The sequence below is a fragment of the Thunnus maccoyii genome, chromosome 15 (assembly GCF_910596095.1).
Source record: "Thunnus maccoyii chromosome 15, fThuMac1.1, whole genome shotgun sequence".
NCBI lineage: Eukaryota > Metazoa > Chordata > Actinopteri > Scombriformes > Scombridae > Thunnus > Thunnus maccoyii.
The window spans coordinates 20,942,634-20,959,532 of NC_056547.1; the positions used below are offsets into that span (position 1 = coordinate 20,942,634).

At 43.1% G+C, this 16,899-nt stretch overlaps 1 protein-coding gene across 8 annotated transcripts in view; it reads left to right on the forward strand.

Annotated features, from left to right (window-relative positions):
* Window positions 1-16,899, forward strand: part of col8a2 (collagen, type VIII, alpha 2) — a 123,343-nt gene that overhangs the window by 64,462 nt on the left and 41,982 nt on the right. For 7 of the 8 annotated variants that reach the window (XM_042435188.1, XM_042435191.1, XM_042435189.1 and 4 more), the window contains one exon: window positions 10,651-10,863. The exons of the other annotated variant lie outside the window; for it this stretch is intronic. The gene's annotated coding sequence lies outside the window, so the exon portion shown is untranslated. The remainder of the gene's footprint in view (window positions 1-10,650; window positions 10,864-16,899) is intronic. 8 annotated transcript variants of the gene reach the window in all.

A 16,899-nucleotide genomic window follows, 5' to 3' on the forward strand; every position in this document is an offset into this window, starting at 1 on the left:
CCCAAAAGTAGAACAATGTTAGACACAAAATGTGATTTGTTTGTTTGTCCTGGAATTTTTACTCGACTGGATTACTGGCGATTTTGGCCACGTGTTACAAAATGATAACAGTGTTTTTGTTGGGACTGGCTATATGCTGTGAAAGGAAAGGAAAGCCTGCAGCTAACAGCAGGAAAAAGCCTGTCTGACTGAAAGTGTTGTAAAGACCATTTATTTGCCAACTTAAATTAGCAAACAATGTGCCATAAAAAACAAATTCACAACCTCAGACTCAACTTTACACGCCCTGTTGATAATGTATGTAATGCCTAATTTTCTAACTTCTCTTGTATTCCCTCTTGCTTATCTTCCCTTTTCTGTTATTTCATGTATTTAGACAGCCCAACCTTTTTGTGTCTTTCCTGAGCACACACACTGACACACATGCACAACTGATACAAGTCATGACCTTGTCCTATACAAGCTACTGGCCTTTGGTCCAACAATAATGTTTATTCGTCTGTCTCAGGAAAGAAAAGACACGCCTGCCGCTAGCAAGCTAGTCAAAGCAGGAAATCTATGAGAGAAAATGTAGATGTCCTGCACATGTCCGAGCCTACATCTCGTGCATATAAACACCCATGGGTGTGCAAACAGACCAACACAGATGTACAGAAAGACAGGCTGCAGCCCCAGGCCTGCAGCAGGCAAATGTAATTAAGGAAAGTGGTAATTGGTGAAGTGTTGGAGAGTTGCAGGGTTCTCTGGATGAGGAGGATTTGGAGGCATGTTATTGCAAATGATTGCAGTGGATAAATACCTCTTTTGGGTCTCAGCTTCAATATACAACAATATCACAAGACAAGATGATTCTATTTAAAGTTTTTTAGCGTTTAATGCTACGATTCTTTCTTTCTACAATATCTGTGCATGGCAGTTGAGGTAAGGTTACGGCACGTATACTATTGTTATTGTTAGGCAACACATGCACTTGGTTAAGGTTGGAGAAAGATTGTGGTTACAGTTAATAAATGCAAATGATAATTGCAGGTATTTAACAGGATGCTGCATGACTCTCTCCAGCATGAAAGTTGCACTGCATGTGCATCCAACACCCTGGCCTGCACAGCCTTACTACACACCTCACTACTACATAAAGGGCACAGCTCTATCTTCTACTGGCACTGAGCATTGCAATTGGACGATTGTGAGGTGCGGAATCGTCTAGTGTGAATGTAATTCCCGAGGATACTGGGCTGCATTAAGACATGGCCACATCCCCATTTACTCCTTTTTCTGTCCTCCTCATTTCTCGTATTGCCGTTTATGCGGCACATCTGTCTCTGACTCTTTATCCATCCATGCATGTCATGCTCTTTATCTAGTAGCACCCTGATCCAAGAAGCTGGTTTTGGTCGTGGTTGCTCACTTGCCACCTCCATGGGTGGTCCTTGCTGAAGTTTTTCTGCTGTGGTGTTTGTACAGTTCAGAGGTCTTTGTTTTTCTGGCATGTCTCCCCATGCTAACCAAAGCCGGAGGACTGCTGCCTGTTTTCTTTCTCATAGCTACACATCTGCAGGCTTTCGAGAAGAAACTGGGAAAACAGCAGAAAAACACAAGGAGGGTGGAGAAGCAGAAACACTCTGCCTTGAAAACTAAGTTGCCACTTTCTCCCGTAGGTGTGTGTGAGAGTTTTTGTTAAGCCCCGCTCCCCTGACATAAACTGTGGTTTGTTGGTGAAGGCCTGGCACACATGTTGACAGCCTCATTATTTATATTCCATTTTGACAGCTTGTTTTGTGTAATATACACACGCGTATTTCCATCCTTGCACCACCCTGTCTTCTCCGTTTCACAGGAATAAGTCAACTTAATGAATTTTGTATGAAAAAACAGTGTTTCCCCAAAGGGTGTGTTATGGATCAAACAGTCCCTCAGTCACCAGCGCTTTATGGCTAATTCCCCCACGCTGAACAAGGTCATATTGTTCCCTATTTATACTCCCAGAATGATCAAAGGGGGAAAATGATCCCTTCCGACAGTTAATAATCCTAAATGTCTCACTGAGAGCCAATTTTGTGTTATTCAAACCGTTTTCCCAGATGCATTTATCGGGACCTTTTACCCATTCAGAATTTGAAATTCATTATGTGATACCCACATATTGTGTGTGAGTGGAGTTCAGAGACGGTGACTACAGCACAATTTCTCCGTTTCCTTGTGTTTGGAGGACAGTGATTGGTGGGACACGTGGAAACAGCTGTTTAGGGAGGAGGTTCCTGTGAGCATCAAGGTCAGGACACATTCACATAGTTAGACAGGAAGCCAGGTGGGACAGGGCACCAATATACTGAGTGTGAACATATGCGCGTTCAGCAGGATGCATGTGTGTGCGTGCATGTGCCCTTTTACAGACAACGTTACTGACAGCTTCGCACAGAAAAGCTCAGTGGGGATATTTGGCTTTAAAGTGGCTGTAACACCAAAACAAACAATACTAGAAGGTTCTCTGGGGTCAGCAAGTGGTCAAGTGAGTAAATAAGTTTGTTATAATAGGACTAAACTTACAACAGCAGTTTTGCGAGGACCACAGTGACCTCTTAAGGCATTTGTAGTGGGAACACAGAAGCTACTTACTGTGAACACCGAGAGTAAAGGTCAGGGAAAGTATTGCCACCACTCAAGAGGTCACAACCCAGATTGTTGTAGTGCCATGGAGAGTGGGAGGCTCGTTGTCTCAGTGGGAGTGGGATGCAACCTGGGAGTTTGCAGTAAATTTTGCATTTTATCAAATCCAGCATTGAATTTGCTTACCAAATTCCTTTTGAATCCCTTATGGAATCAATTTATATTTACCTTTTTAACATTTTTAGATTAAGTTGTAAATAACTAAAACTTATAGATTCACTTGTGATCTGTACTTTTTGTTGGCTGAAGAGGCAGAAAAACTACAATTTTGAGTTGTAACCTAATAATGTTACCCATATGTAACTATAACCTGACAAAAATGTGAGGGACATAAGATATGAAATGTCAAATAAATATGTATTGGATACATAATAGATATTGTATGCATTTTGCAAACTGTCACAGATAGCATATGGAAGTGGGCCACTTCAGGCAATGATGCAGCACTGCTGGCCTTCTTCTGGCCCGGACAAAATGGATGTGAGCCCGAAACATGTAAAATAGCAAATATGGCCCAGATATACCAAATCAAATGGGGGCCTTTTTTGGTAAAGATGTGGTGCTCTCAAGTATGTGTGTTCTGGATGTGGGCCAGTTCTGTTTTATCTGGTTTGTTCTTGGTTGACATACAGCTTGCTTGTGGCCCAGATCTGGGAAACATGAGCAGACCGCCCAAGTGCCCTCATTCCACGCAGTATGTGGGCCGAATCAAAGTGCCGAAAGTGTTGGTTGTGGGCCGGATCTGGGCCACAGCAATTTTGCTATCTGGGGTATTTTTTATGAGCCACTTACTCATGACATAACTATTAAGTTAATAAGCTTTAATTATACATAGAATTTATACATAGACATTTAACGGGGAGATGTTGACGAGTCAGAATGACACAATCAGCTACATCATTTCACTCCAGAAGAGTCACCACTCTGTCTGAAAAAATGCACTGTCCACTTGGAATTGTAGAGTGTTGCTAGTGAGCTGGTTTTCTTTTGCTAACAATTGGTAACAATCTTTAACCAAGTACAGACACTGGCTTAAAGAGAGCATATTAACCAATGATTTTGGGTTTTGTTTATTTTTTCAACTGATGATAGCAACGGTGGGTAAAAAGTAGAACACTGCAACCTTTTGTACATTGCTGTTGTGATTCAATAGAGTGAGGAGAGATACAAAGATTTGATAATAGATTTGGTGGCCTCACAGTTTTGCAAATTTGTGTTTTTCTGAATCCAGATCCAAAACGGAACCGGCTATTGAAACCCAACTCTATGTTTAGTGCTATGTTTTGTCTTCTGGTTTAAGCTGTATTTTTGTTTTCATTTTCATTTTTGTCCTAAGAGAGTAACAAGTGACAGGTTGAGCACACCTCACCCTGCTATAAACAGTAACATCCCCTCACTTCCCACCCTGTATTCGTTTTTCGAAAGGGGAAGCAGGCCATGGTCACATATGTTTGTTTGGCCAGTTATCTCACAGATTACAGTTTAATAATCTCCTCATCTTGTTAGAAAAGGCAACTAACTATCATCTTCTAGTGAAAAGGACTTAATCATCTCATTATCGATCTCATAAAATATCATTATTTATGTTTCCTTTTGTTCTTTCAGGCAACTGTCTGTCTTCAACTGTGTCAGTGATCAAACCAAACAGCCAATCAAATGTCAGTTTGGTCAAAGGACTGGACTGTCTATTCCATCCCCACCTGCAAAGTCTCAAAAGTCAATTTGACGAGCGAGCATGTGTTGAGCAGTTGCGAGCACGTAGGGAGGGTCAAGCTCGTATTTATCACAGCTCCGTGCTTGCTGGACCACATTTGGGCACGCAGAGCGGAAATGCTCTCTCGCGTTGGTTTTCTGCTCACAGATACTGTTCTGTACGCTCAAATCACATGCACGCGCCTGTTTTTCATGTGCACGGGTTTTGAAACTAATTAAACCATACTGCTAAAAGAAAATACAACTTTAGAGTGCAACTTTACAGGTTCGCTTGAAATTAATTAAATGGTGTACGAAATGAACTTAAAAATGTGACTGTTGGCACCACAACATTGCAGTCTGTTATGTCAAGATAATACGATAATTAAGTCATGATTATGAGAAAACTTTTCTATGTGAAGAATCAGTTAGATAATTAAGATGTGATCTCGAGTTAAAGGTCCTAAAAGGATTATGAGCCAAGCTTGTCACTCCGGGCTTACATGCATTTATGAATGCAAATCAGCTGTACTGTACTTAGAGGGTTTAAAATTCATAAGTCATAACTTTGCAATAACTCTTGAGGCTTGAGACACCCATGAATGAACTTTGCCCATCCTTGGACCAGAGTGCCAGTGCCTTTCTCCCTCATATCTCACTGGGGTGGAGTTTTTGGATGTGCCGCTGAGATCTCTAAACTCCGGCAGTTGACTTTATTTATTCTAACCTGATTGTTTGGGTTTGAGGATTCTGTTGCTCCTGCTGTGTAGGAAATTGCTCTCTTGCCTGCTGGTTCTGAAACGGAAAATGGTTTTAAAAACTATAACAAAACAAACCTAAACGTTTCTCTGTCTCTCTCTGTGTTTGTGAAAGATCGTGGGTTCTCATTGCCCTGTCAGGGCCGGCTTGTGGAGACGAGTCTGTCAATGAGAGGAAGAAAAAAAATAAGAGTTTGAATCACTTAGTAGCTGGTATGGTGGAGTGATGAGCTTATCAGTTGAGTACAGAACTCTGGGTGTGTTGTTTTGACTGTTTGCATGTTAGTCTTAACAGAAGATTGGCAGGATATCAGTTAAATTAGACGCCGGGGAAATTACGGTTGCAAAATGTGTTTGTGTTTGTATGCACCTTTGAGATTGGTAAATGAAAGACGAGAAGGAATAATTAAGTTGTGACTCACTAAAACTCACAATATACACAATATAACTCATAATTTGATAGCTTGGCTTCAACTCAAAGCATTGGTGCTCCTTTTTTGGATTCCCTTCTCTGGGAGTTCTGCTCCTGCACGTATCCCATAACCTTGACTTGTGGTACAGTAGATGTGCATTTGCACTGCAATGAAAGTTTTTCACTTTGAGATATAGCAGCACTGTTGCACTCTGGAAACAATTACCAGGCAATAATCTTCACATTCTTTCATCCCACCACCAGCTCAGCTGATTAGGATATCCACTGGTACGCAAGGCTAACCTCAAACACGCTCACACACACTTGCACATTTACTGTTTCTACCATACAGTACAGTAGGTACTCTTGCTCCCTCTTTGGTTACTGACCAACCCTTTTCTGTTTCTCATGCACACACACACACACACCTGACATCTGATTCCCGACTGATGATTAATGACCCTAGAAGTCTTTCAACAGAGACCACCCAGGGTCAAAATAACCTGCCATAAATACAGAAGCAGTAAAATACCATTCAGTCGCCACTCTTCTATTTACACGTGCTGCAGCATCTTGCATGTGTGTGCGCACGTAGGTGTGTATGTGCCAGAGCAAGAAAGGTGGACGAGTTACTGTGGAAACACTTAAAAATGTGCACCCCCTCCTCATGTCTTCAGTCATTTGTGCATGTGGTGTTTGGGTGAAGGAAGTGGGGGGGATTTCTCAGCTAACACCTCTCAAAATGCGCAACCCTCCTTCTGTTATTCTTTCCTGCTCTTCTTAATTTTCCCCCTTTCTCTTTTTCAGAAGAATTACCCAGACTGTCCTCTAATCTCTCCGGAGAGCTTTTTCCCAGGGTGGAAACACTGCCATCCTTTTTCTCTCCACTGTCCCCCCTTCTCCCTTTTATCAGTGTCAAATGATTACCCGGGGGGAAACTGAGCTCGGCAGCAGTATGCGTCAGGTGAGCCAGGGGGAGACCAGCCAAAAACATTGCTCCTCTACCTGCTCCCTCCATCCACCTCCTCTCCCCTCTTGTGCTGTCCCATCACCCCATCCACATTCTCCAACCTTGTGCCAGCCGAGGGCGGTGGCAGAGTCCCAAGCCCATCTCAGAGGAATTTCCCTGTTGAAATTTATATCAATTTCAGAGGCTTCAAGTTTTATCCACGGCGTGTGAAAAACTGAAACTCCCCTCTCTTCTCTAGCATTCACTCTCCATTCTTTCCCCTCTTCTGTCTGCTGCCTTCTTCAAATTCTGAATTCCTTCTTCCCTCTCATCCTCTCCACATCATCTCAATTTTACTCTCTGTTTTCTTCACCTATGTCATCCTCTTCAACTCTTTACTCCCGTTCTTTCAGTGTCTTGCCTTCTGCTTTCCCTTCTTCCCTCACCACCTTTTTTCACTCTCCTTAACGGCCCTGTGTAGGCACAGCCTGGTGAATGCCAGGCATTCCTTTGTAAGGTTAGAACAGACAAAGGTGGACCACATCACCTGAGAGAAAACGGCCCTTTTGAATCGTCGCCCGAGGGAAAGAGAGACTGATAGCGAAGAAAAGAGGGAGTATAAAAGCAGAGGAGAAAAGAGAGAGATGGAAGAGAGGAACACCTGTCCTCTGCTGTCCTCGTGTGAACCTTCAACTCTGACCTTTGTTACTTGATATCAATGCCTTGTTTGAATAAAAAGGGCTTAACTAAAAGAACTTTAGGTGCCAACCTACAATCTGGTATTGAAAACCGAAGCATTTGGGAGCTTTTAAAGGCTTTTTTGTGCATCAGAGTAATTAGATTAAACACTGTCAAAACCATATTAGCTTATGCCATTGATTCAGTTACCACCATACAATATTTAACTCACAGAGTGACCACTGACTGAGGTAAACAAGGTTATATTACAACCCAAAAGTTAATTCCAATCAAGCTCACAAACACAAACAACTCAACCCTTAGACACACTCCAACCATTCACACAGCTCACTCAAGGAACATAGATGCTGAATGCACCCCCAAACAAACTCACCCCGCCCTTAAACACACACATACACACACCCCACCTTTGACTATAACAGACACCATACGTTAACACATAGTATGTCTATGTTTGATGGCGCTGGGTGTGGTGTACAGGGTGGAGTGTATCTGTGACGCCAACCTTCCTTTCACAGCTTATTTTTGGGTTTTGACGGACATCAAGGGCAGAGTGAGCCTGTGTGATGCAATGCCACAGTTTTCCAGTCAGTAAACGGTCGCTGTTTGTTTTTACTCTTACTAATGAAATGGAGCGAAGGGGAAAAGTGGAGTGAAAAAAGAGAAACTCATGACGACCAGGTGTTTTTTCCCTCTTTTCGGGAATGTTTCACCTTGTAAAAGCAAGCGGGTGGGAGGGGACTTGTGTACTGTGCTGAAGTGAATGGTTTGGGGATTTTTCAAGGGGTGTGTGCTGACCAAAGAGTATGAGTGGGAATGAATGTGTGTTGTGTGAGAGTATTAAGGGGTTAGCTGAGATTTTTGAGGAGCTGGAGGCAGAGTTCTTCCGTGGAACTGTAGCATAGCCATGACTGGGGGAGAGGCGGGGGCTTTCTTGTGTTTTTGTGATACTCCACTAACTCATTTTTTGTCTCATTGAGCTACAGAAAAGCTGTTTCTTTTGTGATAGAGTGTGATCAACAATACACATGCACGTGGAAACACACACCTGGGGATGAATGAATAGCAGGCCTGACTACCACACAGGGCTCCTATTGATGACATCATCGCGGGGCATCTGGTCACTCCACCCTTTCCATGTTCAGAGAGCCATTCAGTCAACTGCACCATGGCTCTTTCACAGACATGACGCCTATTGCTTATTTTTTAGAGATTATTCAATTTAGCCGGCTCCAGTTGCGAACGAAACACTTCTCTGTTGACTCTGAAGGCACAATCAACAGTTGCCCAGTTTATGACCTTCAGTAAGTATAGTAAATACGTCTCTGTGAATGGATAGAAATTAAATCAGTTCCATGCTTTATTCCTGCATTGCTTGTTTTGTCACGCCGCTATCTTGATATTGGAGGAATTTGCCAAAAGAGAGCAAAAGAAACACATAAAACCCCATCTGCATTGTAAATCGTACCATAATGACACTCTTCAAATGGCGGGCCCCATTAAATATAATAGACATTATCCAAATATGCTCTTGTTGAGACATAGCCTATAGTTCTCATGCAAGGAAAAGCTTAGTTCAGCCCGACTTTGGTTCTAATGGTTGGTAGATTACACAGTCTGGGGACATTTATTACTCCTCATAAGCAAAACATGAATGAGAGAAGTGCAGCAGGACTGCCAGCTGTGGATAACTAGATGGAATTTATGCTGTGATTGAAGTAATGAATCTGTGGATGCTGCCGAAATGACAGCACTTTTAATAAACCAATCCCCACTGGCAGAACGTGATGAATAAAACCACAAAGAAACATAGTAAATGTTGGACTCTGAGCTTTTGCTTAATTCTTTATACCCCTCTCTGTAGAGTTTCAATATTTACTTGGAATCACATTCTCTATCTGATCTCCAACTCAGCCAATGGCTTAGTCCCAGTAGGTCTTTCAGGAAAAGGCTAGGCCAGCTTTCCTCCGGCTCGTCCAATCACAAGCACGGAACAGCTTTCTCTTCAAGGTCCACTAACATAGCACAGGGCCAGCTAACACTCTGCCAATTAAACACTGAATGCTAAGCCTGTACTAAGCACACAGGTCTTAGTAAACCTCTTCTCTGTTGGACGTTACTGAGTTAGTGATAAGGATCGACTGTAGTTCATCCAGGCTGTTAGCAAACATCCAAAGTATGATTTGCAATTACCGATGTTGATGAGAATTTATGCGTTTTCCCGGCAAATGCTTGGCACGTTTTAGATGTAAGGTCTATCTGATACCTGTAATACATCTTGTAGCAATGAATAGCCAGGCTGTAGTAGGGAAATGTGAACCGATGTCATTTACTGCTATGCTTCGGTGATTAACCCCAAGAGAGTGCTATCATGTAACAATTATACACAAACTGCAGCAGGTTTTAGGCGACAACACAAAGCCCCTCTATGTATTACAATTATCCAGTGTTATGTCATGCATAGAGATTAATAATTGCCCATTGGAGCTACAAGCAAGTAAAGAAAAAGAGAGTTTTTGTGGGAGACTTTAAGATTAAAATCTCTGGGGTGTTTCATGCCACTATCTACAGGTTGATCTTGATTTGGTGATTAGATTTGTGTGTTTGTGTGAGAGCATGTTTGAAGAGCAAAAGGATAAAGGGCAGAGTGATTTCTTGGAAGGTGAGTTTGGAGAAGAGAGTGGTAAAAGAGTCTAGGGAGGCAGAACAAGGGCATGAGACGCCTCCAAATTCCCAGTGTCTTTTCGTTCCCTTCCCTCCTCTTCATCCTACCCCACCCCTCTCTGCCCGGCTGCTACCCCACCCCATCCTGCTCACTCCCCTCCTTCCTCAGCACAGCCAGCCACAGACACTTGCTTTTTGTATGAAGGGGGTTAACCCAATGAACAATCCTGTCTGTCTTTCCCAAAATAAGCCAGTGGGAGAGGGATCGCCGAGTAAGCCAGGGAGATTGGAGCAGCGAGGTGCACAGCCCCTGGTTATAAGTCCTGGGAGTGGGAGCACAGCCTGCTCGGACCCACAGCCTTTAGCTTAATATACACTGCCTTGCTGCCTGCCTGCCTGCTTGCCTGCCTGCCTGCCTGACTGATTGAGTCTCACTCCACTGTTACTCACTCTCTCTCCTTCTCTGTCCTGCTCCTTCACTCCTTCCCTCCTACTTTCCACCCTGGAGAGCGAGAGCGCACAGATTGGGAAGGTGCTCCTCAGACCTGCGTCTGGACAGCTTGAAGACGGCACAGAGAGGATTTTTCCCTCTTCTTTCATTTGCTCTTTCATCCCCTCTCTCTCACTTTCACCACCTCTGCCAAAAAGCACATGGATGGACTTTTTTGTTTTTCGCTGGAGGCAGAAAAATAAAAGTTAAACAGACAGTTTGCTCCACCTGCAGTTGAAAATATCCAATTTTTTCTTTTGCCATAACTTTTGTTTTTGGTTGTTTTTTTTTTATTTGTTTCTCCTGCACTTGTGAGCAGCACTGGACCAATTCAGGGGGCCAGGTCTTTGCCCGGGAGGACACCACTCCTCTTTTTTGGCTTCACTGAATATCTGATGCCATCGCATCCCATGGGAGACACGCGTGGCTGAAGCAAGGAGGGAGGTAGAAGAGAGACCCACCTGAAGCTCACACCTACCGCTGCCCTTACCTAGTGCACCCCCCTGCCCCTCGACACTCTGAGGAGAGAAAGGTAAGCCCTACCTGCCCTCACATTTTCTCTGGCTCTGTCAGCATCCTCGTGTCCTGTCATCTCTTGTCTTTTCACTTTTATTACATGTGGCTGCAGTGGCTGAGGCCAAAAGAAACAGAGGGGGAGAACAGGAAAGGGGAAAAAAATAAAAATAAAAAACAGACGGCGCAATATATTAGTCATGGGACCTGCATAATTCTCTTCAGTCTTTAACTATTGCACAGAGGAACAGCTCACAGATTAGCTCCAGCCCAGACACTGTAGAGACACTAATTCTAATATTAAAGTTGTAGCTGTGCACCCTCTATTGATCTGCTTTGAGTGTCCTGACTTTGTCTGCACTGATAGTCGAGATTCTCTGTGTCTCACTGCCCTGACGAGTGATGATATCCTGAATTCTATATTTGAATTTCAGATGCTGATGCATCCACACAAACATACATACATCTGGGACTTTAGCTGATGATGATGGTGTGTATTCTGTGTGTATATTGGGGTAGGGGAGTGTGGTACACATTTCAATGGGTTTACCTCAATTACAGATATGCTGATTAACTTTTTTAAGAGGAGTGTCCACCATGTGGATATGTATCTGTGAATGTCATTGCCACTCATGTCACGTGTTCTCTTGGCATGGACTGCAGCTTGTTTGATAGATTTGTTAGTCTAGTTTATTAAATTTTATGTTGTTAGTGGAATGTACCCAGGTAAAGAAATACTGCAAATGGACACATGGTCGTATTATTTTTCCTCTTCCTTTCTCTGGATAATCCTCTCCTCTCCTCATCCCCACGTTGCTTCACTCTGTCCATCCACTGTGACGCCTCTGGCAAGCGCCGCTGCATTCCATTGTAACGACATCCCTCCATCACAAACAGAGAGAGAAGAGAAATAGCCATGACTCCTCAGGTATCCCACATGACAAACTAACAGAGAGGGAGAGAGACAGAAGGGGGATGAGCAAAAAGGAAAAACAACAAGAGGAACACATTAGTGAAGCTTAGAAAACATATCCAAAAATAAAGAGAAGATTCCAAAATGCATGCCTTGCTGAGGAGATACATTTTTCGATCACATGTGTTTCAGAGCACCGACAGCACGCTTTCTTAGCAAAAGAAGGAGGGAGACACAGAGAAAGAGAGTGAGAGAAAGAGAGGAGGGGGAGAGAGAGTCTGGAAAAGACAGTGGGCTGGAGCTCTGAAATCCAAAAACATTTGGCAGCATCCCTCTATTTCACTGGCTTACGGCAAGAAAAGTTGACTGGATATGTACCTGTGTGTGCACGTGGAGCCACACATGCATGCTGCTAGGGGACTGAATCTGTGTGAATATCAAGGATTGTGTTACACAATCTTCAAGGGGGGTGGGTGAATGGACACACACTAAAGCGTGAATTCTCCCTCTGCCAGTGAGGTATATAACAGGAGTTCTCAGGTGCAGAGCTGCTGGTGCGCAGCAGTGTCTGCCGTACTGTTCAAAGTAGTATTTGCTCATAAAGTTCAGGTCATCTCATATAGATTTAGTGGTTTCCAGTTGGCTTCCCACACTCTCTGCAGTTCTATTAAATTACCTATAGGTCAGGAAATTTATGTTCCTCTCTGCTTTTGCCAGCGTCAGAGACTTTTTTCTTGGCTTGTATTTCCATGCCTGGCACATGGGTTATGGCAACATTGTGCTGTAACCATGGCAACCCCATGCCACTGACTGTTATTCTGTGTTCTCCAATGGGTGGCAACTGGGCGCTTACACGGCAACTGGTGGCTATGAGTAGTTTGAGTGTGTTTGTGTGTGTGGTACATTATTTAACCACAACTAACAAGCCTCCAACCTGCTGCCCATTCAGGCTTTTCATACAAAGTGCCAAGTGTGACCAACCATACACAAACAACAGTCACGCTGAAAGCACAGTGGCACACACAGCATACTTTAATGGCGCGTGCAATACAAACTCCTACATGGATTTAACACTTCTTACATACACTAACACACACACACACACACACACACACACACATTTCAAACAGATAAACACACTCGCACTGCCCTTTGCCAAACCGCCTGCTCATATAGCGCTCAGGCTCTCATGCCCCACTGAACTTTATAGGCCAGAACGTGTTGAAGTTGGGACTTTTAAGACTCCAAACTCAACATCAACTCTTCCATTTTTTAAAATCTTTGAGGATAACACCTGTTCTGATGTCAAGGTGAAAGAACACAGACTTTCTTGGTGAGCTTTCATCCATGGGGGAGCAGCAAAAGAGAGAAGAAGGAGAGAGTATATGCATGGCATTATAGATATATACTTTCTCAGGCACCTTACTGTACTCATTCTCACATCAGTCTTTGCATCACAATCTCTCACATACTTGCTTTATCAGGGAAACAGCAGCAGTATGGATGCATACTCTCCATTTCTAGGAGCAGAGAGCAAAAGACAAAGATTTCATTTTAAAAAAGATTTTATTAAAAGTTAAAGGAGCTCTGTAAGGGGCGGCGAGTAATGTAGACTAGAGAAGGCTAAGCCTTCCCTAAATTTACTGACGGCTATTGTGCACACCACACTGCATACTGGTAAAGTTAAAACAATGAAAATGCCTGTGTTGTCCTTGTCTTGCCTGGATTATGGTATTACTGTGTCATTATCGCTGCAGCCACCTGGTGGCAATGCAGCACCAGGATGAAGCATGTAGAAGGTCTTATGGGTAGGCTAAAAATCTGTAGATACATAAAAATATTGCTGATATAAATTACATTTTGTAATTGGGACTTTGTGTTTTTAGGCCAAGGCTAGCCTCGTCAAATTCAAGAAGCCTCAATCCCCACATATCTGACAGTGGAAGTGTTGAGTTTCGCCTTGGAAAAATGTACAGCCACAAGACTAGCTGTTACATTATTTCTGATAGTACTGCGATGTTCAGCAATTTCGGGTTTTTAGGTGGTCTTACCAATGTATGCCAGTCCACATGGGCATTTAAGCATGTATATGATATTAGCAGTAGAACATGAAATAACTCCTTTGATACTGTATTTTCTTCCCGTGTGAGGGTGGTTGAATGAGTCAGTTTTTTGTGTGAAATGACATTGTTGGCAATGACCACATGGGTAATTTCCAGTAGGGACCGAGCTAAGGAAATGTGAGGGTGGTGGAGGGGGAAGGGCTGCCCTCACCAGCATGTTGCATAGGTTAGGGGGTCTCTTATAGACCGCACAAGGGGGTTTGGAAAAACAGTTCTTAAGTATTGGATCTGTCTCAGCGATATGCCAATGTTCTGATTGGACTCTTTATGTTCTTTGATACAGGTTAATACTGAATGGCACAAACAACTCATGGGAAGAAAATATAATATCAAAGGAGTTATTTCATGTTCTACTGCTAATGTCATATACAGCACTGGCTAACATAACCAAGGCTTGTTGTGTGTGAGATTATCAAAACTCAATTTCTAACCATCCACCACAGCCACTTAATGCCAGCCCATTTCTGATATGTTTATGCACATAACTTTAGTAGTCAGCCTACTTTTACTGTGTTGCATTATTGGCTGTGCATTATTGTATATGTTATGAACATAATAACGTCGTCCTCCATGATCGTTAGAACAAGTATGATAGTTGATCAAATATTAGCCTTCCCCTTCCTCAGCCTCACCCGCCGCTTATGAGCTCTGTGACTGCCTTGATGCCTTTTCTGTCTCTCACCCTCTGTTTGGCTTGTAAAGTAGTCTACACTTTGTGGCCACAAGGGGGCAGAATATTAAGTTGTTCACTGTTCACAGACAGATACACATGGCATTTTGTAGTGAAGGGAATAACTATTAGTGTTTGTACTCGTCAGTGAATAATTACCATGATATCTTTAGTCTTATTACATCTGACAGATGTATTTCGACACTAAATTCTCCCACAACATTGAAAATATTCAAGATGATTTCTTGTTCCTCTGTTACCCTTCAATCATTAGGATTTAGCCTCCTCATTTACAAGCTGTCATATCACATTTCAAGTAAATTTATCTTGAGATCTCGGTCTCACTCTTGGTGTTTTAATGATGCCAAATCACTTTCAAAGTAGTATTTGCTCAGAACTTTCATGTGTCACCTGCATGCATGATATTACCCTGTATTGCACTCCCTATATACATCATTTAGTGCATGTTTGTGTGTGTGTGATAGAGGGCAGGCACTTGTGCCTCTATAACTCTCAGTTTTATGCCTTGAGAGCAGGAAATGAGGGAGAATGCCACTCATTCTCAAGGAAAAGTAAACGCCCACTTATTCTTTTACTTTCCAGGAACCCAAACACCTTCAGAACATGCATGCACATACACACACAAATTACCCTTATCAGAACCTTTTGTTTCTTTAGGCACTTTAGCATAAAAAGGAAAGAGAGTGAAAACAGGGCACTCCTTTAAGGACTTCTCCAACAAAGAGTGTGTTTTCTTTCTGTGCTTTTCAGCCAGAAGACCATGGCTGTAATTACAGCTACACACACACACACACACTACTGTACGTACACACACTCTTCCGCACATATTATAAGGCATGCTAACTGGTGCCGCTGATATACTGAATGAAGAATTGCACTGAAGGGCGGTGGAAACAGAATACAGGCCCTGGTCTTAATCAGAGCCTGGACCATAACATTCAAGATTAATAGGCTGGATTTGTTTTTCAGCTAAAAGGGGGAGAAGAAAAAGATAGAGACAGTAAAAGATGAAAACATATTTTTGCATGCGGATGAAGATTTGCATCTTTGTCTTTCTTTACTTCCCTGTGCCTCATGTGTTTATACTCTCTAAGCTTGTTTGCATATCACCAGTAGCCATCTTGGCCGGACACACAGCTGATATAAGGAATTCGGTCAACTATATGGCAGATAGTGAATCTGCACAAACATACGGCCCTCCAGACTGCAGGGAGCAGCACGTTATTAATCAGACCCTTGTACTGGAGGACATTGTTTTGGCTCTCAGCTCTGTATGAGCTCGGAAAAAAACAGAGCAGACGACAGGAGGAGGAGGAGGGGAGGAAAACAAATAAAAAAAACAGTAGTTTTTTATTATTCTAATTCCGTTTTATGTCTATTAAAATTTTGGCACCTTCACTTATTTATTTTTCTCCTTGCGTAAGCCTCTGTCTGTCCCCCTTTATCTGTGTTTATCTGTCTCCCACTTACATTTTCATTCTCTCATAACTGTGTCTGGACCAAAGGGAGTTTTTCCATTGGGCTGGCAGCAACAGGGGGACAGAGAAAGGGAGACAGGGAGAGCAAGCAGTGGGGAGGCTTGGCAGACGCCCCTTGTTATTTTTCCTCCATCTCCCATTGACTCTGTCAGCAGTGGCTTGGTCTTAGCAGGGCCTCCAAGCTCAGAGGGGCTTGACAACATGCCCTCAACATGCAGCTATCAGACTATCAGAGGGAACTTATCACAGGCACGCTCAGTAGACAGAAGGAGGAGGAGGTGTGGGGGCTTTCATCGGTGCATTGCCACTTTTTCCCCTTTCAACATATCCCTTTCCTCTTTACTTTGTTCCACGTGTCCTTGGTTCTTCCCTTCTTCCCCACCTTTCCATCTTTTTTTATTGGTGTAGACTATGGACCAAATCCTCTTGAATTTAACCTCCGCTCAAACTAAAAACCCTGTGGTAGAACAACCTTGTTCTCTAACGCCAGACATTGCTTTTAGCCAGTGAGGCCTGAACAAGGCGCAGTATCTACGCCATGGACAAAACACGTATTGAGCAATGCTTCCTGGAGTCAAATCTATAATTTTCCAATGGTGTGTTGGAGTTTTTTGAGACAGCAGCTTGTGTTTTCAAAGAGAATCCAACAGGAACAAACAAGAATGAGATCCTCAGCGCTCATCCAGCAACAGTGCTGTTCCCAGTTAACGGGATGTGACATCTTGTGTTCTTCCACTGAAGCTGCAGTTGTCTGGATGCGAGGAAGTGAGAGTTTCCCCCTCGTCTCCCGAGGATGTGTGTGACGACCCCCACGTTCACCGGTCTCAGTTACAGAAAAAAAAAGGGGAAT